Below are 23,955 nucleotides of genomic sequence, written 5' to 3' on the forward strand. Positions count from 1 at the left end.
GCTTGGAGACCTTCCTCCTCTCGGGAACGCCCTCTATCAAGTTTTTACCTCATCAGGTCATTAACCTGTGGGCTAACTCGATTCTCAAGCGCCGTGACACGGTGACCGAGAGGTTCCACCCGAAGGTCCCCGCTATGGATGTCAGCAAGCTCAGACACTCCTCCATCCTTGGAGGAAGCCTGTTCGAGCCCAAGGACGTAGAACGGACAGCTGAGAGGTGGAGGAAGACGAGTCAAGATTCGCTCCTCAAGAAGGCCCTTACATCTCGGCCCTACAAACCTCCAGCTCCTCAACAACAACAGCAGCCTCGCAGGACACCGAAGCAGCCTCGCAGGACACCGAAGCAGGCTTCGGCAGCTAAGACCAAGGTGTCTAAACCGCAGCCCTTTCCTGTCAAAGACAAGAAGGGCACAAAGTCCTCCAGGGGAGGCAAAAATGCTAGAAGGAGCGGCCGAGGCCGCAAGTGCTAGGATTGGCAATCCCCCTGTGGGGGGATGCCTATGAAGTTACGTGCTCAGGTGGCAGCAACTCGGTGCCGATTCCTGGACGACCTCTGTGGTTGGACAAGGATATCGCGTCCCGTTCATTTCATCTCAACCTCCCCTGACAGCGAATCCAGTGTCGTTGAGCTCCTATGCCACAGGATCGGCAAAGGGGATAGCCCTTCGGGCAGAAGTCGAGACCATGCTCAAGAAGGATGCTCTCCAGGAGGTCATGGACGGCTCCCCAGGCTTCTTCAGTCGACTCTTTCTTGTAAAGAAGGCGTCGGGAGGCTGGAGACCCGTCATTGACCTCTCAGCCCTGAACAAGTTTGTCAAGAAAACTTCGTTCAGCATGGAGACAGCAGACACGGTCAGACTTGCAGTGAGACCGCAAGACTTCATGTGCACACTGGATCTGAAGGACGCGTACTTCCAGATCCCAATCCATCCGTCTTCCAGGAAGTACCTACGTTTCAGCCTAGACAACAAGATCTACCAGTTCAAGGTGCTGTGTTTCGGTCTCTCCACAGCACCTCAGGTGTTCACCAGAGTGTTCACACTGATATCTTCGTGGGCGCACAGGAACGGCATCCGTCTCCTTCGTTATTTGGACGACTGGCTGATCCTGGCAGACTCGGAGTCGACCCTTTTTCGACACCGAGACAGGCTTCTGGGAATTTGCCAAGATCTAGGGATCATGGTAAATCTCGAGAAGTCCTCTCTGCTCCCAACACAACGACTGGTATATCTAGGCATGATATTAGACACCGATCTCCACAGAGCCTTTCCATCAGATGACAGGATAGCAAGGCTGAGGAGGGTTGCAAAGCCTTTCCTCAGTCGAGAAGATCTTCCAGCCCAATCGTGGTTACGTCTTTTAGGTCACCTAGCCTCCTTGGCCTGTCTAGTTCGCAACGGCCGCCTCAGGATGAGATCCCTGCAGTGGCGGCTCAAGTCCCGGTGGGATCAAGGCATCGATTCCCCGTACTTCCTGGTCTCGATAGGACCTGCAGAACGGACGGACCTGCAGTGGTGGCTGACCGACGACAACCTTCGAAAGGGAGTGGATCTTCTCGTCCTTCCCCCGGATTTGATGCTGTTTTCGGACGCGTCAAAAGAAGAGTGGGGGCCTACGTTCTGAACCAGAGGGCCTCAGGCCTATGGTCAGAATCAGAAAAGTACCTCCACATTAACCTGCTAGAGCTGAAGGCCGTTTCTCTGGCCCTTCAACAGTTCCAACAGACTCTGGCGGGCCACTCTGTGGTGGTGATGAGCGACAACACCACAGTAGTGGCTTATATCAACAAGCAGGGAGGTACCTTTTTATAACAGCTATTTCATCTTGCAGTAGAGATACTAAGATGGACCGAAGTCCACTCGATACGTCTATCAGCTCGCTTCATTCCTGGGAAAAGGAATGTGCTCGCCGACAATCTGAGCAGAGCTTCGCAGATAGTGAGTACCGAGTGGTCTTTAGATCCTCAGGTAGCCAACAAAGTCCTGACTTTGTGGGGTTCCCCGACAGTGGACTTGTTCGCGACAGCCTTGAATTTCAAGCTGCCGCTGTACTGCTCCCCAGTCCCGGACCCCAAGGCACTCTGGCAAGATGCCTTCCAACAACGGTGGGACAACATCGACGTCTTCGCCTTCCCGCCGTTCTGTCTGATGAGAAGGGTGCTCAACAAGACCAGACTATCGGTCAACCTGTCGATGACCTTAATAGTTCCGCTATGGCATCATGTAGAGAGGTTTCCGGACCTTCTGCAGCTCCTGACGCAACCCCCGAGAGAGCTTCCCCCACGACATGAGCTACTCAGACAACCACATTGCAACATCTTCCACAAAGCCGTAGCATCGCTTCGGCTTCACGCCTGGAGACTATCCAGCGTCTCCTCACTGAGAGAGGCTTTTTGCAACAAGTTGCGGAAAGGGTGTCTCGACACCTGCAAAAGTCATCCGCAGGGGTCTACCAGGCGAAGTGGAGAGTCTTCTGTGGTCGGTGTCGTGGGAGGGTTATCTCTCCCCTCGATGCCTCTATTCCAGCAATAGCGGAGTTCCTCGTTTATGTGCGGGAGGAAATGCACCTTTTGGTCTCGGCAGTGAAAGGCTATCGCTCAGCTTTAAGCCTTGCCTTCAGGCTGAAAGGAATAGACATTTCCTCATTGCTGGAACTTTCCTTACTCATACGTAGCTACGAGCTTACCTGCCCTCAGTCGGAAGTGAGACCGCCTCCATGGAACGTGGTTCGGGTCCTCAGGGCTCTGAAGAGACCTCCGTTCGAACCATTACGCCAGGCCTCTGACCAACACCTGACTTGGAAGACGGTATTCCTGCTCGTTCTGGCTTTGGCCAAGCAAGTCAGTGAACTTCATGGTCCCTCATACGACATTGCCCATTCAAGGGGATGGGGGGAGGTAACATTCAAGTTCGTCCCTGAGTTTGTTGCCAAGATACAAAACCCTGGAGTTCCGGACCCACGGTTCGACTCCTTCAGGGTTGTGAGTCTCCGCTCCGTAACCGATGACCCAGATCACCTGCTACTCTGCCCAGTGAGGAGTCTGAGACGTTATCTAAAGAGAACAGCTGCAGCCTGTCCACGCGTGCAAGCTCTGTTTGTGAGCACGGGTAGGACAAAGAGGAGGGTCACCAAGAACACCATCTCAGCCTGGATTCGACGGACCATCCATCATGCCTTGAATCCAGACCCTCTTCCGTCACGTCGCCCTACAGCCCACGATGTCAGGGGCATCGCCACGTCCCTGGCCTTCAAGAGAAATTTCTCTGTGACGCAGGTTCTACAAGCTGGAGTCTGGAAGCGTCAGACGACCTTCACAGCCCACTACCTGCAGGACGTGACCCACAGGAGCCTCGATACTTTTTCTATCGGCCCTGTGGTGGCTGCACAACAGCTGGTCTAACCTCAGGCTCCTTAATAGACAGGTAGCAGAAGGTTGAGGGCACTGTTACCCGGTTTTAGTCTGCGTGAAGGAAAGAGTATGTCTGGCCCTTACTTCTTTCTTCATCCTCCCCTCTCTTGGGGAATGCAGCATCCTGGGTCTCTGCATAGCTGACCTCAAACCTCTGCAGGTAAACCATGCTTCCTTGTGTTCCTAGTACGAGTATTAAGTACAATACTGTCGCGTCCCCCATACCCTGACGAGGTGGTATGGGGACGTCCTAGTCTAGAATTCCATATAAAGGACTTCAGGTCAACTTCCTAGGACGAGTCACACTTCATCTCTCCACACACACTTATGTAGGCCGCTCGTTTCTTGCGTAGCAATAAACTTGTGAGGTACGGGGACTCTTTTTTACTCGAAGTGCTGCGCACTCGGATTCTGAGTCCCCGGGTAAGCCAAAGCCAGTAAGGCTGGGGACTTTCCACCCTGCCTAAGGGTAAGTTACCCTATGTAAATAGCGTGGTTTGTATTTCGGTTACGGAACAAATGACAAATTTGAAGATAATTTTTATTTTTCCTAACCATACAAACCTTAGCTATTTACACATATTTGCCCGCCAGCCCTGTCCCCCGAGACAAGTCCTACCTCTAAGTGAAGTGAGGCAGCTCACCGGTGTGTGGAGGGGGGAGGGGTAGCTAGCTACCCCTCCCCTACCCCCATGCTGACTAGCGCGGGGGTAGTTTAACCCTCGTTAAAATCTAATGGCTCGTCACTTCAGCTACGCCGAAAGTAAACCCTATGTAAATAGCTAAGGTTTGTATGGTTAGGAAAAATACAAATTATCTTCGAATTTGTCATAATTATACATAATTATCCATTCGTTAGTTCCTTTGGTCACTGCAACCTCACCATCCTTGTGAGCTAAGGATGGGGTATTAGGGGAAGCCAATAGGTCTATCTGCTGAGTCATCAGTAGTCATTGCCTGGCCCTCCTGGGTCCTAGCTTGGATGGAGACGGGGCTTGGGTGCTGATTATATGATATGGTCAGTCTCTAGGGCATTGTCCTGCTTGCTAGAGCACTGTCACTGTCCCTTGCCTCTGCCATTCATGATTGGTCTTTAAACCTTTAAACCTTTAATGGTAACAGATCAGATTTGACTAGGAATAACGATACTCAGTCAAGAGTTGTTGCTCAGAGAGTTTATGCTTCCACTGAAGAAGGAATACAATTTAACTAAAAAGAACCCCTTTCAGGCACAACCCAGGAACATAAATTGTGGGCTACCCTTAAATTTACATTCGTTAGTGTAGATTTAACAGTTCCTCCTTTACTTAAGCCATATGTCTCTGTCACTCACTGTCCAAAGGGAAAGGCAACTCTTTTGGCTGATGTATTTGACAGTAACAGAATAACAAGAAGCTCAATCTTTCTCATTCCTATTTTCCTGAGGCTAAGCTATCTAGTTTAGCTTTCCGGTCCCGTAAAATTAAAACACACTTGATGAATCTTCATGCTTATAGAGGTGTAGACCCAAATGGCATGTTTCCTGTTTTTTATAAAGACAGCTGATTTCTTAGCTCATACGGTATCTGTTATTTTCACCAAGTTAGCAAGAAGAGGTTCATTTAGCACTTTTTGAAGAATTAGTAATGTTACTCCATTCTATAAATGTGTTTGTGGTAGCTCTAGTCCAGCTGATTTCCATAACTCCCATATCATCTAAAGTTTTTGGACATCTTTTGAAAAACATATAAATATATATGCTGAAGGTGATCATCTGTTCTTTAGTTTTCAATTTGACTTATGTAAAGCCCTTGGAGCATGTGATCCCCTTCTTACAATCTCCAATGCTGTGAAAAAATCCCTTTATTTTTGCCTAAAAGTTAGTACAAGTGGCTTTGCTTTTAGTACTTGCTTTCACCATGTTAATCGCAAGGCCCTTGCTCTCAAACTCATAAAGTTTGGAGTATATGGGTCTTTTCTCAGTATTATTATTGAATTTTTAAGTCCTGGATTATAAAGAGTAGTTGTTAGTGGCACCATAGTGAGTATAGGAATGTGATATCTGGTGTTCCTTTGGTAGCGTTCTTAGCCCATTACTTTTCATACTATATACACATAATATGCAGCTTGACCTAGAAAACAAGCTCGTTGCATATGTAGATGATGCTACTCTATTTGCTTCAATTCTATGTTCCTGTATCTGTTAATAGAGATCTAGCTAAAATTAGTGCATGGTGCAAATTATGGGGCGTTAAGTTGACTCTTAACAAATATCCAAATATCTACAATAATAAAGTTCTTTAACTCTATACGACTTCAACTTTTATGTGTGATTCATGGTTGCAAATTTTCTTTTGAGAAACACATTTTGTCTGTTTCATCTTCAACTTTACAAAAGATTGTCTTACTGAGAAAGTCTTTTGAGATTTTTGGGGATCAATCTATTCTGAAGAAGTGATTTAATGTTTTCATTCTACCTTGATAGGAGTATCATTGTCTTATCTGGTCGTTAGCTGCTGATTCTCATCTTAATTTGTTGGAAAAGAACTTACGGTCTATTAGATTTCGTATTCCTAATCTAGATATTAATCTCTGGCATTGTAGTTCAGTCATTTTGTTATGCATGTTGCATAACATTTTTCATAACTCTCCCCATCCTTTGCATTCCGATCTTCCCAGACAGTAAGATCCTGCTCGTAATACTAGGGATGCAGTTCATTCTAATAGTCATGCCTTCTCCCCCATAAGGCTCAATACCATACAGTATTCTAGAAGTTTTATTCCAACTATGACCAAATCAGGCAGTCGAATCATTGGAACTACAAAAGTTCAAACTTGCAGTGAACAGATACACAAGTCTCTACAATTTATATAAGAAAGTTCTATTTTAATGTTGTTCCTGTTCTTAAAATATTTTTTATTAATTGCTCATTACTTCTCGTAGTTTATTTATTTCTTTACGTCCTTTCCTCACTTGGCTATTTATCCTGCTGGACCCCTTGGGCTTATTGCATCCTGCTTTTCAAACTAGGGTTATAGCTTAGTTAATAATAATAATAATAATAATAATAATAGTAATAATAATAATAATAATAATAATAATAATAGTAATAATAATAATAATAATAATAATAATAATAATCCAAGCTGAATTTTCCCTTATTCTTGTTTATTCCTACTCCGATATAAACTTCTGGGGTTATTTCTGGTTTTGTTTCTTATGGCCGAACAAAAAATAAGAATCAGTAGATTGCGTCATGCTACGCTGCTGGACAGCTATTGCACATGATGGCATACGATTGTGTCAAGAGTTTAGTCACTTCACTTCCAGCCGTGGTGGCAGTAGGACATCTCTGCCTCCACTCCTACGATCAGACAATTACATCGCCTTCTCATTACTCTTTTTTTTTTGCTTGTGCTTGTGTCTTTGTGTTAGGACATTAATATTGTCACTTGCGTATTTATTATTTGTGCTACAGTGTGTGTCTTTTTTACCTCGCTGCGTTCCTGTCCGGGCCATATAGTCGCCCTTGTGGAACCTTTATGTGCAGGATAGATATGTATCCTCACCCAGTTTGTCCAATATGTAGAGGAAAGAGATATTCGGTAGAATCGCCAATTGAGTATTGAAGGGAGTGGTCTCCCTCCCAACGGGATAGGTATCATTCTCACAGGAAGAAGAGAACCAAGAGAAATTGTTCTCCTCCTCCTCCCTCGGCAAGTAGTGAGAAGAAACACAAGGTAAGTGCGGCATTGAACGTTCTCACCCACCCTAGTTCCGAGTGTCAGAATCCCTCCGAGGTTTCTGTCACTGAGTAAGATGAACCTGATTTTGTAATCATTCTTTCTCCAAGTGTCAGTAATGTGGATCACAAGATTGAACCTGTTGTTATCGTGGATCCCCTGGCTACGGCATCTGTGCTCCCTGAGCCAGATCCGCTTAATGCTTCTATTCAAGACTATGCTGCCTTGTCTAGATGCCCCTCAACCACCACGAGTGCACTGAGTGGGAAGTTATACTCTTGTTATGCTAGAAACATCTCCTCGTTCCTGTCAGGACCTTAAAGCTGAGCCTGTCGTTTTCCCCCATCCTGAGGCAGCCTTATTGGAAGATCCTAATTATCAGTCTCCAATTTACCCTACCGAGATTGATTGATTGATTTAAAGTTTTCTGAAATCCTGACATCTAAAGTCCTACCAACAAAAGGCTTGCCTCATATGCCAAGGGGTCGTCGACAAGAAACTCCTCTAATGAGTACCCGGGATGAGTTTGGAGATTTGAGGGTGGTTGGACCGCTTTGGCTGTGTTCCCCACAACACCAGATTTGACAATACCATCATGCTTCACGTAGGCCTCCCCTCCCAAGATTCCTAAAGCTAGGAGGTCGAGTGTTATTATTCCCGCCATACCAATTCTTTTTCGTCCAAGAATGCTGTCCGGCTAAATGCCCAAATTCTTAAATATGAATATGTGGATGGAGCTAAATGAGATGATGTTACTGTACGTGCCACCTTTGCTGGGGCACCAACCCCCCCCCCCCCCCCCTCCCTCCCCACCTGCAGTTTAGGCATGCAGACAAAGTCCAATCAAGTCTCATCTCTGAAGTGTCGTGACATCAGTGAACGTGCAGCCATCTTGATGCCTGAGCGTATTCCTCCACGTCATGATGATACTAGGAAAATGACAACTCATCCCTCGGATAGTAGAGGATGTAACAATCCATGCAATGACTCGCCAGAGTTTTATAAACTCTCGGCCAGGGAACAAAGAGATATAACTGCTTCCTACGAAGATAAGAACCCTGTTTCTGATCCTAAAGATAGATCTTTTAATCGTTCTAATAGACACTGTTCTTTCACTCGTTCTGACGATCATAACTAACAGGATAGGTGTTCCTCAGAACGCTATTCTTTTGCAGGATATTCTTTTCAGGTACAGGTAGCGGAATCCAGGAGCAGAAAATTCCTCCCCTTCCCAAGAATCACCCCTATATCAGATATAGATGAACAATACAGCAGACGATGTAGACGTTTTAATGAACGGAATGCTGAGTACTCCTTCCCCGCCTCCTCTTTCTGTTATCACTCAAGAGAAAAGATGGACATCGGAGGAAGGATAAAGAACTTTATCAAATCAGAAAATCACCAACAAGACATTATCACGATTGATGATTCTTCTGAGAATAATGCGAGTACAGGCTCTGCTGATGTACCCACAATTGAGGCCCCAATAATGAGTTCGGAAGCCTACCACTTTATTAACCCTGGACTGCTACCCTTAATTTCCCCAACATTAATAGTACCTTGGGGTACAGGTGTACCCCCATAATAATATAATTCATAATAAATTTCTTAATTTTTTTATTTAAAAAAGAATAATGTGAAACAAAAGAAATACATCTTTTTTATCGTGAATAGGTTGAATAAATATTAAACTTTAATTATTCTGAATAATTTGGCCACATTTTTATTTAGTTATCCGAACAAATGAACTTCCTACTCTTTATGCACTTGACTTTTGATTTCACTTAAAGATTCGAGTTTTGGTGCTTCTTGATGTGGTGTGCCTATCATATTGCCTCGCGGAGATGATGCAGTAAAGCTGTTTTTTAAACATAAAACTTATCCGCTGGTTATATAAGAATGGCTAGCGTTCCCGACGCCTCGGCAGAACTATTTAAAAACTCGCGGCTAACGCAGGTATGTCAGGTGTACACTAGCACCCTGGTGGACTACAGGTAGAACTACTCCCACTTCCTCAGATTTTTCCTGCCGGTCGTACTGGTCAGAACGTTGAAAATTCACTCGCTGTTTACATTCAATTGGACGATTTATTTGGTGATGTACTCTGTCTTTTTGTTTTTGTTGGCTTTCGCTTTGGTGCTATCCTTTTCAAATATTCTTGAAATCTCTACTATTGTGAGATTATTTAGTTATTTTGACCTTTGTTATTGTTTAATTTTCTCTTGTCACTTTTCAATATGGCCGACCCCTCCCCTTTATATAGGAAGTGTAGTAAAAGTTGTCAGACTCGACTTCCTAAAGGTTCTGTTGATCCGCACACAATTTGTGTTAGATGTAGAGGGAAATTGTGTGCTTATGGGGATCGGTGTGAAGAATGTGCTTCGTTAACGGAAAGTCAGTGGGTAGCTTACGAGCGTTATACTCAGAAATTAGAGAAAGATAGAATTAGGAAAGAAAGGTTTAGACGTAGTTCGTCCTATTCTGTGGATTTATCTAGGTCTGATGTAATTAATCCTATGTCTTCCCCCGTAGTGGTAGATCAAGAGCCGAAAGAACCTACGATGAGGGATATGTTATCCGCAATTCAAGTTCTCGGTGTGAGGGTTGAATCTTTAGCAGCAGACAAAAAACAAATGATGTCAGAAAGTAATTTACTTAAAAGTGGTCGGACTAGCGATCGAACAAGTGTTAAAAGTCCGACAAATGTGTTTAGTGTAGTGGAGGGCCCGCCTGCGCGATCCTGTCGTTCGCCTAGCCTAAGACCTCTGTCAAGCTCCCGGAAGGGGAGAAGTTATGTCGAAGGGCGAAAGGGAATGAGAGGCTTCATCAGTCGCGTAGATGTTCCCTCAAGTGATCCTGATGGCGTAACTCAGGGCGCTCACCCTCATCATAGAAAAAGTGAGGTTAGTGCTTTGTCTCCCTCTTCAGATGAAGAGTCACGTGATGATAGGTGGCGTAAAGAATCTAGACCGATTAAGAGGAAAGTTCAGTCAGTGGAACAGCCGCACGTTTCCTCCCCGAAACAGCCGGGTTGTAGTCATTGGGAAACACCTGAACGTTTTTGGTCCCTTGACGAGTGTTCTCTTGCGAAGCGCTCGAATGTGGGTTCCGATGGGGATAGAGTAATGGATACAGATGCGGAGTTAATTTCTGGTTTTGGTGTGACTATTCATGCTCCACCTCTTCCTTCGGACTGGGATTCTTCTCCCGAAATGGGTAAAGGATTGGAGAGCGATGAAGAGGACGAATTCGCTATAGAAAAGGCTGTACAATTATCTCCTCAAAACGATCCAAAGTGGAATATGTTGTTGAACATAAAACAACAGCTCTTGTCGATGATGCAGTCTTATCGATCGGTTGTTGGCAGTGAGTCTGGGCGTCAGTCTTCGGTGGTAGACCCGTTGTCGCACAGGCGGCCTGTTGTCTCTGGGACTGACGTGATATCGCACAGGCGGTCTCCTAGTTTCACTGTTCAGCGGAAGGTTGGAGTAGATTTGTCTCGGCAGAGCTCTGTTTCACAACAAATATCAAAGGAGCATTCAACCGATATTCAGTCCAAGCGTGATAATGTCCGCCAAATGGCGGAGCAAAGGATGGAAGCAGGCGCGGGGCGCAGGCGGAGCCTGAGCGGCAACATGACGAGCCTCAGGAGTTAATTGTTGAAGGCGCTGAACATCGCCAGTAGTGCCAGACAGGCGCTAAGCGCCAGCGTGACGACCCACACCAGTCGAGCCATGAATGGGTAGAGCGCCAGCGCGTGAGCGCGACGCACCAGGGCTCCTCGGAGCGGCAGCGTGAACATCGCGTGAACGCTGCGCGCCAGAAGGCGGCAGAGCGGCGCCAGCCAGACTCATCCCATTATAGAATCAATCGTGACAGCAAACGCAAGTCGAATGACTGTCAATTGGAAATGGATATGGAACAACGCAAGCGCGTCCATGTCGGCACTGTTGCACCTGCACAGAAGGTTCAACGTTTGGGTCAAAACGCAGCCCCAATCTCTGAATTAGAAGATCAGGATGAGGTTGTCTCTCATGAGGAACACTTGGAGGATATCTCGGAGGAAGAGGAGGAGAAACCACCTCAACATGCGGTGGATTTCAAAAAGTTAATGCTAGTCTTCTCGGAATTATTTCCAGACAATTTTGCACCTGTTACTCCACGATCTCCCCCTTCTGAGTTTATCTTGGGCAAGACAGTGAAGACTTCTTTTTATACAAGAATGGTACTTTCCCGCTCTTCTAAGGGAGCATTGAAATTAATGGGAGCATGGATCGATACAAGAAAAGCTATGGGCAAGATATGCTTCGCTTTTCCACCAGCTAAGTTAGCCTCTAAATCGAACGTTTGGTATGAGACGGGAGAGGTCTTAGGTTTGGGAGCTCCGGCGTCTGCGCAGGGAGACTTCTCAAACCTGGTGGATTCTTCCCGTCGCATGGCCATGAGAAAGACAAAAGTGTCGTGGTCAATGTCGGAGTTTGACCACCTCTTAAAAGGATTGTTTAGAGCATTTGAGGTATTTAATTTACTGGACTGGTCACTGGGAGCCTTGAGCAGAAGAGTGATCGAGATGAAGGACACGGACACAAGTAGTCTTATTCAACTTATGTCTTGTATGGACAGAGCAGTCAGGGATGGTTCTAATGAGCTGGCCGCTTTGTTTACTGCAGGAGTTATAAAGAAAAGAGCTACTTTATGTTCTTTCCTCTCTGCGGGTGTCACTCCATGTCAGAGATCGGAGTTGCTTTTTGCGCCCATGTCTTCGGCTCTATTTCCGCAGGATTTAGTTAAGGAAGTGGCTGCAAATCTGACTCAGAAGGCTACTCAGGATTTGGTTACTAAAACAGCCAGTAAGGTTTTACCTACATCCTTCTCTTCTCGTAGAACTAAGGAAGGGGCGTCATATTCTCATTCTGCTCAGCCCTTTCGGGGTAAATCTACAGGGAGAAGTACTTTCAAGCCAGAGGCAAGGAAGCAAAGGAAAAGAGGAGCCAAGCCCGGCCAGGGCAGGGTCTGACTGCTCTCCCCTTCAAGCAGTGGGAGCCAGGCTGAACAACTACTGGCAGGCCTGGGAGAAGAAGGGAGCGGATACGTCTTCTAAAGGAAGGATACAAAATTCCGCTTGTATTAAAGCCTCCTTTAGTCGCATATCCGGTGGATCTTTCACTCAAGTACAAGAGAGGACCGAAGAGGCAGGCCATGCACTTGCAAGTGTCGCTTCTACTCAAAAAGAGAGCGATAGAAAGGGTGCAGGATTTGGAGTCTCCAGGGTTTTACAACCGCTTGTTCCTAGTTCCCAAGAGTTCAGGGGAATGGAGACCGGTTCTGGATGTGAGCGCCCTCAACCGCTACGTCCAGAACTCGAAATTCACTATGGAGACTCAGAAGACTGTGCTGGCAGCAGTGAGGAAAGGCGACTGGATGGTATCATTGGACCTCCAGGACGCTTATTTTCATGTTCCGATACATCCAAGCTGCAGACGTTATCTGAGGTTTGCATACAGGGGAAGCGTCTTCCAGTTTCGAGCTTTATGTTTTGGCCTCTGCACAGCTCCTCTGATTTTTACAAAATTAATGATGAATGTGGCGAGCATGCTGCACTCGAGAGGCATCAGAGCCTCCCTCTACTTGGACGATTGGTTGATAAGAGCTCCCTCAGTCGAGCGCTGTTTGAAGGACCTTCAGTTGACCCTGGATTTGACAAAAGAATTGGGACTTCTAGTGAGTTCAAAGAAGTCACAGTTGACTCCATCCCAGAAGATCCTTTATTTGGGGATGGATATTCGGAGTCAGGATTTTCAGGCTTTTCCGTCGCTTGCAAGAATTCGGTCAGCCCTTCTAAGGCTGGGAGCCTTTATGGAGAAAAAAGTCACTACGGTAAGGGAATGGATGAGTCTTCTGAGAACCCTCTCGTCTCTAGAGAAGTTTGTATCTCTGGGAAGGCTGCACCTGCGCCCCCTTCAATTCCACCTCAATGCTCATTGGAAAAGGGGAGACAGTCTCGACAAGGAGAGTATTCCCGTTACGAATACGATCAAATCACATCTTCAATGGTGGAACAATGCTCACAAACTCAACGAGGGTCTATCGTTGGAGCAGAGGAACCCAGACCTCGTGTTGTTCTCAGACGCCTCAAATTAGGGGTGGGGAGCAACACTGGGGAGAAGGGAGATCTCAGGGCGTTGGACAGAAGAACAGAAGGCTCTTCATATCAATCAGAAGGAGCTCTTAGCGGTGCACTTAGCCCTCAAAGGATTCAAGGGCCTGGTCCTGGACAAGGTGGTACAGGTCAATTCGGACAATACCACGGCCCTAGCGTACATAGCGAAGCAGGGGGGAACCCACTCTGAGTCTCTGTACGAGTTGGCGAAATCTCTACTCCTTTGGGCAAAGGAAAGGAGGATTCTTTTATTGACTCGATTCATTCAAGGAGCCAAGAATGTGAGTGCGGACAGGCTCAGCAGGAGGGACCAAGTTCTGTCCACGGAATGGATGCTGCATCTGGAGGTTTGCAAGAAGTTGTGGCGATTATGGGGTCGCCCTCTCATAGATCTCTTTGCAACCTCCAAAACAAAGAGACTTGGAATGTATTGCTCTCCAGTATCAGATCCCAAGGCAGCTCACATAGACGCGTTCCTGCTGGATTGGACGCACATGGATGTTTACGCGTTACCACCCATCAAGATCCTATACAAAGTAGTGCAAAAGTTCGTATCTCACAAGGGGACCAGAATGACTCTAATTGCTCCTTTCTGTCCGTCGAGAGTGTGGTTCCTGGAGATACTGGAGTGGGTAGTGGACGTGCCGAGAAGCCTCCCATTAAGAGCAGATCTTCTCAGACAACCCCATTTGGCAAGAAATCACCAAAACCTCCGAGCTCTACGTCTGACTGCCTTCAGACTATCGAAAGACTCGCAAGATCTAGAGACTTTTCGAAGGAGGCAGCCAAGGCTATTGCAAGAGCAAGGAGGACCTCTACCATCAGAGTATATCAATCCAAATGGGAGGTATTCAGAGAATGGTGTAGAGCTAACTCGGTTTCTTCGTCCAATACTTCTATAGCACAGATTGCCGACTTCCTTTTAGATCTGAGGAATAAGCGTAACTTCTCGGTCCCGACGATTAAAGGATACAGAAGTATGCTGGCAACTGTTTTCAGACATAGAAATCTGGATCTCTCCAACAATAAAGATTTACAAGACCTACTTAGGTCTTTCGAAACGTCTAAGAGATGTCATCAGGTATCACCAGCTTGGAACTTGGATGTGGTACTTAGATTCCTTATGAGTGGCAGGTTCGAGCCTCTGCACTCGGGTACTTTTAAAGATATGACTTTGAAGACCCTTTTCTTGGTGAGCTTGGCAACGGCCAAAAGGGTCAGTGAGCTCCGTGCTTTCAGCAAGAACATTGGATTCAGAAATGGAAAAGCAATATGTTCTTTGCAGCAGGGTTTTCTGGCCAAGAATGAACTTTCTTCTCGGCCGTGGCCCAAATCTTTTGTAATTACTAATCTTTATGACTTGGTGGGCGATGAGATAGAGAAAGTGCTATGTCCCGTTAGAGCTTTAAGGATATATCTCGAAAGAACAAGGAGCTTGAGAGGCAACTCGGAGGCGCTCTGCTGTGCAGTCAAGAAGCCCTCTCAGCCTATGTCAAAAAATGCTCTTTCCTTTTTTATAAGGCTTTTAATTAGAGAAGCTCATTTACAGTGTAATGAGGCAGATCTTAGACTACTCAAGGTGAAGGCTCACAAAGTGAGAGCAGTGGCTACTTCAGTGGCTTTTAAACAGAATCGTTCTCTGCAAAGCATAATGAATGTGACTTTTTGGAGAAGTCTGTATTTGCATCCCATTACTTAAAACATGTTCAGACTCTTTACGAGGACTTCTACACTTTGGGTCCATTTGTGCCTGCGAATGCGGTAGTAGGTGAAGGATCTACCACTACGTTCCTCTAATCTCTAATACTCTTTTCTTTCTCTTGGAACTTTGTTGTTGTTCAGGTTGTATGTGTAGACTGGTCGACAGTCTTCCGCAATCTAATGATTTGGTCAGGTGGTCATGTTGTTCCTTGAGAGCGCCCGGAACAAGGGTATTAGTTGAGGTCCTGTCATGTTGTAGGTTATGGCACCGTTTGACAGCTCCTAGAGATCTTCAGCCCCCTGGGTGGACCGCTGGATCTTTTTAGGATAACAGACAGAAAGAGGCAGAGAACCATTGCAGTCTGTTTCCTTATCAGGTACGAACCACTTATATTAGTTATGTGTAACTATTAAGTGAATTTTCAATCAAATTGCTGTCTCGGACCCGCCACCAAGGGTGTCAATCAGCTATTCTTATATAACCAGCGGGTAAGTTTTATGTTTAAAAATTATATTTTCATAATAAAATAAATTTTTGAACATACTTACCCTCTGGTTATATAAGTTATAATCCCACCCTCCTCCCCTCTAGAGACCAAGGGGCAAGAAAAATCTGAGGTTGTGGGAGTAGTTCTACCTGTAGTCCACCAGGGTGCTATTGTACACCTGACATACCTGCGTTAGCCGCGAGTTTTTAAATAGTTCTGCCGAGGCGTCGGGAACGCTAGCCATTATTATATAACCAGCGGGTAAGTATGTTCAAAAATGTATTTTATTATGAAAATATCATATTGCAGCATGCCTTATTACATGTGGTTTCATCAAATCAACGGACATATTTTTAGATAAGACCCTCTGAACTTGAAAGTTTCTTTCACCATTGATGAGAAACCATTCAAGAGAACAATAGAATTCCCCCAATTATATCTAACAAGTTATGAAATGTGCAAAAACGCCAGTGACATGTTTTACGTGCACATGTACGACATTGCTGGTCAAAGCTATCAGCTACTCCCTTGATTTGGCTATAAAAGCCTGAATCTGCATTGTCTCCCTTCTCATTCATAATATCCTACTTACAGGGTTTTTAAAAGTGAAAGATTAATTTTGGAGGCCTGAGTTACCACTCGATGATTCTGTTACCTTTGGGTGTGTGTGCGCCCCATGTACTGTATCTCGATTGTCTGTAGCACCAATGTGAACTTAGTCAAGCTTGCTACAGTTAAAGGTGTCTTGGAAAGGAAACTACACAAAATTTATTTGCTTATACTACCAACTGGTAGCGAGATACAATACTATTTTCCGATGGTGGGGTACCTCTGTACCCCAGGTAGCACTCCAGGTTTAAGATCATGAGCCAAATCCGCCACTTAAGAGTTCTGGAGGAGCCTCCTTTAGTGCAGACTGCTAATAGATGATGCAGCATCTATGATATTTTCTTGCTGACTCAGAAGCCCAGACTCAGGTTTGATGTGGCCCTTTCCAACCAAACGAAAGACACTCAAGTTTTTGAACTCCCGAGTCTCTGCTGCAGAAAACTCGTTAAAAGCGAGTAGGTTGTTGAAACTTCACCATTACCTCTGCCAAGCCAAAGATGTTTTTATGTTAATTCTTACGCAATCCAGAGCCCTCTACCCATGCAATGAGTATCAGGTTGTTGAGATACTTAGATGGATGGATTCTCTTGGCAGAATCCCAATCTCTCTTGCTGAAGCACAGAGACATGTTGCTTGATCTGTGCAAGGAGTAAGGGATCTAGCTGAACCTCCAGAAATTCAGCTTCGTCCTCAATCAATCCAAATTGGTGTCTGGGAATGGATATAGACTCGGTGCAAGCCAAGGCCTTCCCTGTGCTGTGGCCAACAGAGTAACGAGGTTCATGTCTTGGACAGAAACTTTCCTTAGAGGGGACGTCCTGCCTGCCCATACATGGCAGAAGTTACTAGGTCACCTTTCCTCATTAGAGAAACTCGTCCTCCTGGGAAGATTGCATCTACACTCGGTAAAGTGGGATCTACAGTGGGCTCTGAAGAACCAGTAGTCCCAACCTTCAGATCACCCTGCAACCCTACTGCAAATACCTCAGGGGGTGATATCAGACATCCTGTGGCAGCTGAGGGAGGAGAACCTGTTAGCAGGAGCATCCCATCTGGATCCTCCCCCACAATTATTACTGTTCACAGATGCATGTCACCAGGGATGGGACACCCATATGGGAAAGGAACATATCTCAGGCCTATGGTCATAAGAAGATGAGAGCTTCTACATAAACTTCCCGGAAATGAAAGCCTTATAATTAGCGTTACTTCACTTTGCAAAGATTCTGAAAGGTCACTCTGGTATTGATGAGTGACAACTTCACGGTAGTGACCTTCATCTCCAAACAAGGAGGCGTAGCCTATCTCCTGCTATGAAATCTAGGAACGTCATTGTAGACCAGCTGAGCCGTAAAGGGGCAGCAGTTGGTTCAAAATGGTCTTTGCTTTCTCTAGTGGTGAAGAGACTTGAGACTTTGTGGGGTTCCCCGTTGCTGGACATGTTTGCCACCCACCTGAATAACCATCTCCTAGTGTATTGCTCTCCAGTACCAGACCAAGATGCAGTGATGGAAGACGCATTTCAACACCCATGGGACAGCGTAGACTTTTACGCCTTCGTGCCATTCTGTCTGATTCCTCAGACTCTGAACAGAATCAAAACATCCAAGAGAGGCAGAGTAATGCTAGTGGCCCCAAAGTGGCCAGTAGTGAAGTGGTATTCTGACCTGCTGGAACTTCTCGTGGAAATTCCAAGAGAACTTCCAGAATGGCTAAACCTTCTATGCCAACCTCGCATAAGACTCCACGACACAGCACATTTGGAAACTATCCAGGGTTTCCTATGAAAGAAAGGCATTTCTAGACCAACTGCGAAGCAACTTTCCAGATACCTCCACAAGTCTTCCACAGTATTTTACCAAGCAAAATGGAAAATCTTTTGTTATTGGTGTCATAGAGGGAATATTGCTCCACTCAAAGCCACTACTTCCCTGATCGTAGACTTTTTAGCGTTCCTAAGGAACAAAAAGGCCCTTTCTGTCATTGTGGTGAAAGGATACCTTTTGGTGTTGAGTCAAGTTTTCGAACTGAAAAGTCTGGACTTCTCAGATTCCTAGGAACTTTTAAGATTCTTGGAAATCTCAGCATTAATAAGAAGTTTCAAGCAGTCTTTTCCTCCTCAAGAACTACCAAGATCCTATGGGCTTTACAAAAAGCCCCGTATGAACCTATGCATAAAGCCTTAAACAGAGACTTCACCCTGAAGACAGTCTTTCTCCTTGCCTTGGCTTCAGCCAAGAGAGTGAGTGAAGTGCATGGTATATCTCACCAGGTGTCTCATTCCAGAGGTGGAGAGGATTATCTTTGTCTTTTGTTCTTGAATTTGTGGCCAAAACCCAAAATCCGGTTGATAATGATATCAGATTTGACTCTTTCATGATCTTGTCTCTCAAATAGGTAGCTGATTACCCTGATGATATGTAACTATGTCCTGTAAGAACTACGTTAATATAAAAAAAAAGAACGAAGTAGCCTGTCTCAGACTCATGATATCCAATTTGTTTGTGAGCACTGGCCATTGGAGAAAGAAGGTTTCCAGAAATGCCATCTATTTTTGGTTGAGAGAAATCATCATGAGATCATATAAGTCCACAGGGGAAGCGTCTCCAAGGGGCCCCCTCGAGCACATGATATACGTTGGCTTGCTGCAACCCTAACATTCCGCAAAAACCACTCGATACCTCATTTTAAAAGCAGGAGTCTGGAAGAGACAAACCACTTTTACAAACCATTACCTTAAAGATTGCACACACAAGCTCTTAGACTCACTTCTATAGAGCCCCTGTTGCTGCAAAACAAACAGTCTAATTTAAGGTCTCGTGGGACAAGCAACTGCTTCTATCGCAGTCATCAGATACTCTCTGCATTATAATGGTGTTTATGAGCATAAAATTGAATAGCGATTTAGATCGAACTTGAAGGCCTCACTTAAAATGTGCCAAATGGCCCAGGTTTGTATAGCTAGGAAAAATAATTTGTATTAAATTTTGTAGTTTTTCACGAATTCTGATTATTAACACTTCTTCCTTCAGAAGTTTTGTTAAGATCAAAATTGCAAAGTCAAGTTTTAGGTTTAAAAGTGTCCGTTTTCTTGATCTATAGAAATAGAGATGAATATGCCAGTAATTCTAATGAATAATACTAAAAAGTTACTTTATGTATCAAATTAGTTATCAAGAGTCAGATTATGACTTGAAGGTGAAGAGCATTTGGAATAAAGATATTTTTATTTCTTTCAGATGCTTTTATTTACTTACACATACAAAATCCTAAACCCAAAACTAGTAAACAATAAACTATCTAGAGGACAACCCGATTCCCCTGGTAATATGGAAGAAGATGGATGATAAAGGAACGCTGATGGCACAAGATTAAATTATTCATATCTGAATAAGAGGGATGGAGGCTGTGATATTTAAGTGACATCGGTTTAAAGTCAAGTTAAAATGTTCATTTGATTTTTTTTAGAAGTTTACACCTTAGTTAGGTTACAGAGTAGGTAATAGATATTTATGGAAGGTAGCTTTTGTACAGTGTTCAATATACTGTAGTGTTGAACATAAACTATTTAAATAAGTGTAGTATCGCAGAAATTCTTTTGAAAGTTAAATTGTTCTCAAATTATTTTTGGTGAGGTAGTCATATATTTTGTCAATCTTATACATTATTAGTTTTATGTCTGTATACTATTGGACCATTCTAGATATATGAATATTTCTCAAAATGGGAATTATCAAATAGTCTTATCAGTAAAGAGGCAGCTAATCTAATATTAAATAGTATACTTTTATGACTCAGATTTTAAACAATGAACCTTAGGGACATAAAATGCCACATTTCTTAAACCTGTTGTATGGTACTTGTCGAATAATCAATCATTGTAATATTGCCTAGAAATTCATAAAATTTTAACAAAAAGTACTATGAATAATTTGTATAGTATTTCACTTCTCAAACTCCCAAAGGTTATTCACATTGTGATTTGACTAAGGACCTTTTATTTGATCTTTGGGGTGAGTCCAGCTGTTTGATTACTATAACAAGTTAAGTTTGAGTGATATTACAATTGCTCAATAGACCTAAACATCTTGGTTTAATGGGAAATAACACAAGCCAGTCAGTTTACCAAAGTATTTTTAAGTAAATTCTGATACAAACGTTATCATTTCTCCAAACACCGAATGTTAGAAAATTGTAATATATATATATATATATATATATATATATATATATATATATATATATATATATATACATATATATATATATATATATATATATATATATATATATATATGTATATATATATATATATATATATATGTATGTATATATATATATATATATATATATATATATATATATATATATATATATATAGATATATATATATGTATATATATATATATATATATATATATATATATATATATATATAGATATATATATATGTATATATATATATATATAGATATATATATATGTATATATATATATATATATATATATATATATATATATATATATATATATATATATATAGTGGAACCTCTACATACGAATTTAATCCGTTCCAGAACCAACTTCGGATGTAGAAATTGTTCGGATGTAGAAACGAATTTTCCCATAAGAATACATTGAAATAGGATTAATCCGTGTTTGAGCCCAAAAACCTATGATAACTTCTTAATAAACTACTACACATAATTTTCCCATGAGAATAATGAACACTAAATTAGATAATAGACATGTAAATAAGAAGAATAGACATGTAAATAAGAAGAATAGACATGTAAATAAGAAGAATTAGCAAAAAATGATAAATAAGAAACGGGTTTTTAGCGTCACTTTACCTTAGAAACTCCAGCGCAGGTGTTGTTAGTCTTGCTACGCAGAGAGGAGACGGACGGGCGGCGAGGAGGTAGAGAGGTTAACTATGATAAACGTACACTACCGTAACTTATTCTAACTTACACTAAGTGAACTTTAACATAACTTAGCTTATTTTTTTTTTTTTTTTATTTTATATTTTTTTTTTACATTTTCTTTTTTTCTTTTTGATGATTACGTAATTTTAATCACTATCACTCTCTACATTTAAAATTGACTGAATTTCTTTTGCTTCACTCTTTTCCGTTTTCTGTGTTTCACTTTCTTCCCCTTCACTCTTTGCCGTTTTCTTCGATTCACTTACATCCTCTTCATCGCGAGTTCGCTTCCCAGTTTTTTCAAAGAAAGCATCGATAGATAATTGCTTGGTACGGCTTTTCAGAATGTTTCGAAAGTGAGTTAGGCAAACATCATCGAATTGAGAAACTACACGACAAACCTGCAATTTCTTTGGATGGTATTTGTCGATGAAGTCGACCACGTCTTGATATTTTCCTAACACCTCTTTTGTTTGCGCCGAACCTAACACATGTTCTACCTCCTCGCTCCCTTCCTCGTCATCACTCATGTGCTCCGACATAGCATGGAGTTCCTTGAGCTCTTCCGTCGTCAGTTCATCGTGATGTTCGGCGACGAGTTCCGTAACGTCATCTGCGTTGACCTCCAGACCCATAGACTTGCCAAGGGAGACGATTTCCTCTACGGCTTCCGCTGCACCGACCACGGGATCAGGTTTGGGGTCAAAACCCTCGAAATCTCGGGGAGCAACAGCATCAGGCCAAAGCTTCTTCCAAGCGGAATTCAGGGTCCGTCAAGTTAATCCCACCCAAGCCTGATTTATGATCTTCAAGCAGTGCACGATGTTGAAGTGGCCCCTCCAAAATTCACGCAAAGTTAAGTTGGTGCTTTGCGTGACATTAAAGCACTGCTTAAATAAGTGCTTGGTGTACAGCTTCTTAAAATTAGAGATGATTTGCTGGTCCTTGGGCTGGAGGATAGAGGTGGTATTCGGTGGAAGATACAGCACCTTTATGAACTTGAATTCATCGAAGATATCATCTTCAAGTCCGGGGGGGTGAGCGGGTGCATTGTCAAGGCATAGCAGGCACTTTAAAGGCAATTTCTGTTCATGAAGATACTTCTTCACATAAGGGCCAAAAACTTGGTTTACCCATTGCACAAAGAATTGCCTAGTGACCCAGGCCTTCGAGTTGGATCGCCAGAAAACATGAAGCTGATCCTTATCGACGTTGTGTGCTTTAAAGGCCCTAGGGTTCTCTGAATGGTAAACCAGTAAGGGCTTGACTTTAAAGTCCCCGCTAGCGTTGGCACATAGGGCAAGAGTCAACCGATCCTTCATTGGCTTATGCCCAGGCAATTTCTTCTCTTCGGCAGTGATGTAGGTTCGACTCGGCATCTTCTTCCAAAACAGCCCGGTTTCATCACAATTAAACACCTGCTGCTCTACGTAGCCTTCTTCCTGCACGATCTTTTCGAAGTTCTTGACAAAGTCAGCTGCAGCCTTTGTGTCCGCACTAGCAGCCTCTCCGTGGCGAACAACTTAATGAATCCCGGACCGTTTCTTAAATTTCTCGAACCAGCCATGAGATGCCTTGAAATCATCTGAGGAAGGCTCGGTTGAACTCTCCCCAGCATCACCCCCAGAGCTCTCCTCCTTCAAGTCCGTAAAGATGGCGTGCGCCTTCTCGCAGATAACGGTCTCGGTGATGGTGTCGCCAACGATCTCTCTATCCTTAATCCACACTAGTAGAAGTCGTTCCATCTCTTCTATGATAGAGGTACGGCGTTTGGAAATTATAGTGATCCCCTTAGAAGGTTTCACTGCTTTAATAGCTTCCTTCTGTTTAAGGATTGTCGAGATCGTCGACATATTACGGCCATACTGTTTAGCAAGTTCACTCACGCGGATGCCACGCTCATGTTTTTCAATAATTTTCTGCTTAATTTCTAAAGAAAGCATTTCCTTCTTCCTTTTCTCACCACTACCACTACCACTGGCAAAACTAAGCCTTTTTGGACCCATGATTTACGTAAATTACCGTTAAAGGATGCACGTAAAAAATCATGATTAAAACAGGGTTAATAGCAGAACGCACAGAGCACAACCGCAAGAAGCCGACGAGAACAGAGGACTGACCCAAGACCCACTAATTGAGCGTCCCTTCGAGGTCGATGTGCTGCCTTCTATCGGCGGAAATAAAAAACACTTAAGGCGCTATGAGCACCGACTACGCGTACGAGTATTGTTTACTTCGGGTGTCGAAAAAAACATTCGGGTGTAGAGTCGGAACGTGTTCGAATTGTACTTCGCGTGTCGAAAAATTCGGATACAACCATACAACCGGTACGACAAAAATTGCTTACTTCGTGTGTCAAAATAAAATTCGGGTGCAGAGTCAAAAATTTGCTCGAATTTTACTTCGGATGTTGGAAAATTCGGATGTAGATACGTTCGTGTGTAGAGGTTCCACTGTATATATATATATATATATATATATATATATATATATATATATATATATATATATATATATATATATATATATATGCATATATATATATATATATATATATATATATATATATATGCATATATATATATATATATATATATATATATGTATATATATAATACGTTTAAAGAGAAACTATTTAGACCCAGTTAACATTACATATGTACAAATATATTCAATCTTTAACGTATAAATTATTAAGGAAATTTACCGTATTCCATGCTTTCGTCAAACTTGGATTTTATTCATGTAGAAAAAAAATAGTAATTTAGATCTCCTAGACTGAATGGAGTTCAACGTCATATTGTATTCATATAAATGGTATCTTACCAAGGGTGACATTGGAGTTACCATGCAAAGTGTTACAGATATGGTTGTAAGACTGAGAAATTTACCATGCTTCTTTTTCTGATATTAAGGTATAACTAATTCTCAATCATC

At 43.2% G+C, this 23,955-nt stretch overlaps 1 long non-coding RNA gene across 1 annotated transcript in view; it reads left to right on the forward strand.

The window, feature by feature from the left end:
• The window catches only part of LOC137649632 (uncharacterized), a 31,591-nt gene extending 12,042 nt beyond the window's left edge, over positions 1-19,549 (forward strand). Inside the window, exon 3 of the long non-coding RNA XR_011045798.1 lies at positions 19,330-19,549. This is a non-coding gene — a long non-coding RNA (uncharacterized lncRNA). The remainder of the gene's footprint in view (positions 1-19,329) is intronic.
• Positions 19,550-23,955: the final 4,406 nt, after the last annotated feature.

The sequence above is a fragment of the Palaemon carinicauda genome, chromosome 11, assembly GCF_036898095.1.
Source record: "Palaemon carinicauda isolate YSFRI2023 chromosome 11, ASM3689809v2, whole genome shotgun sequence".
In the NCBI taxonomy this organism is placed as follows: Eukaryota; Metazoa; Arthropoda; class Malacostraca; order Decapoda; family Palaemonidae; genus Palaemon; species Palaemon carinicauda.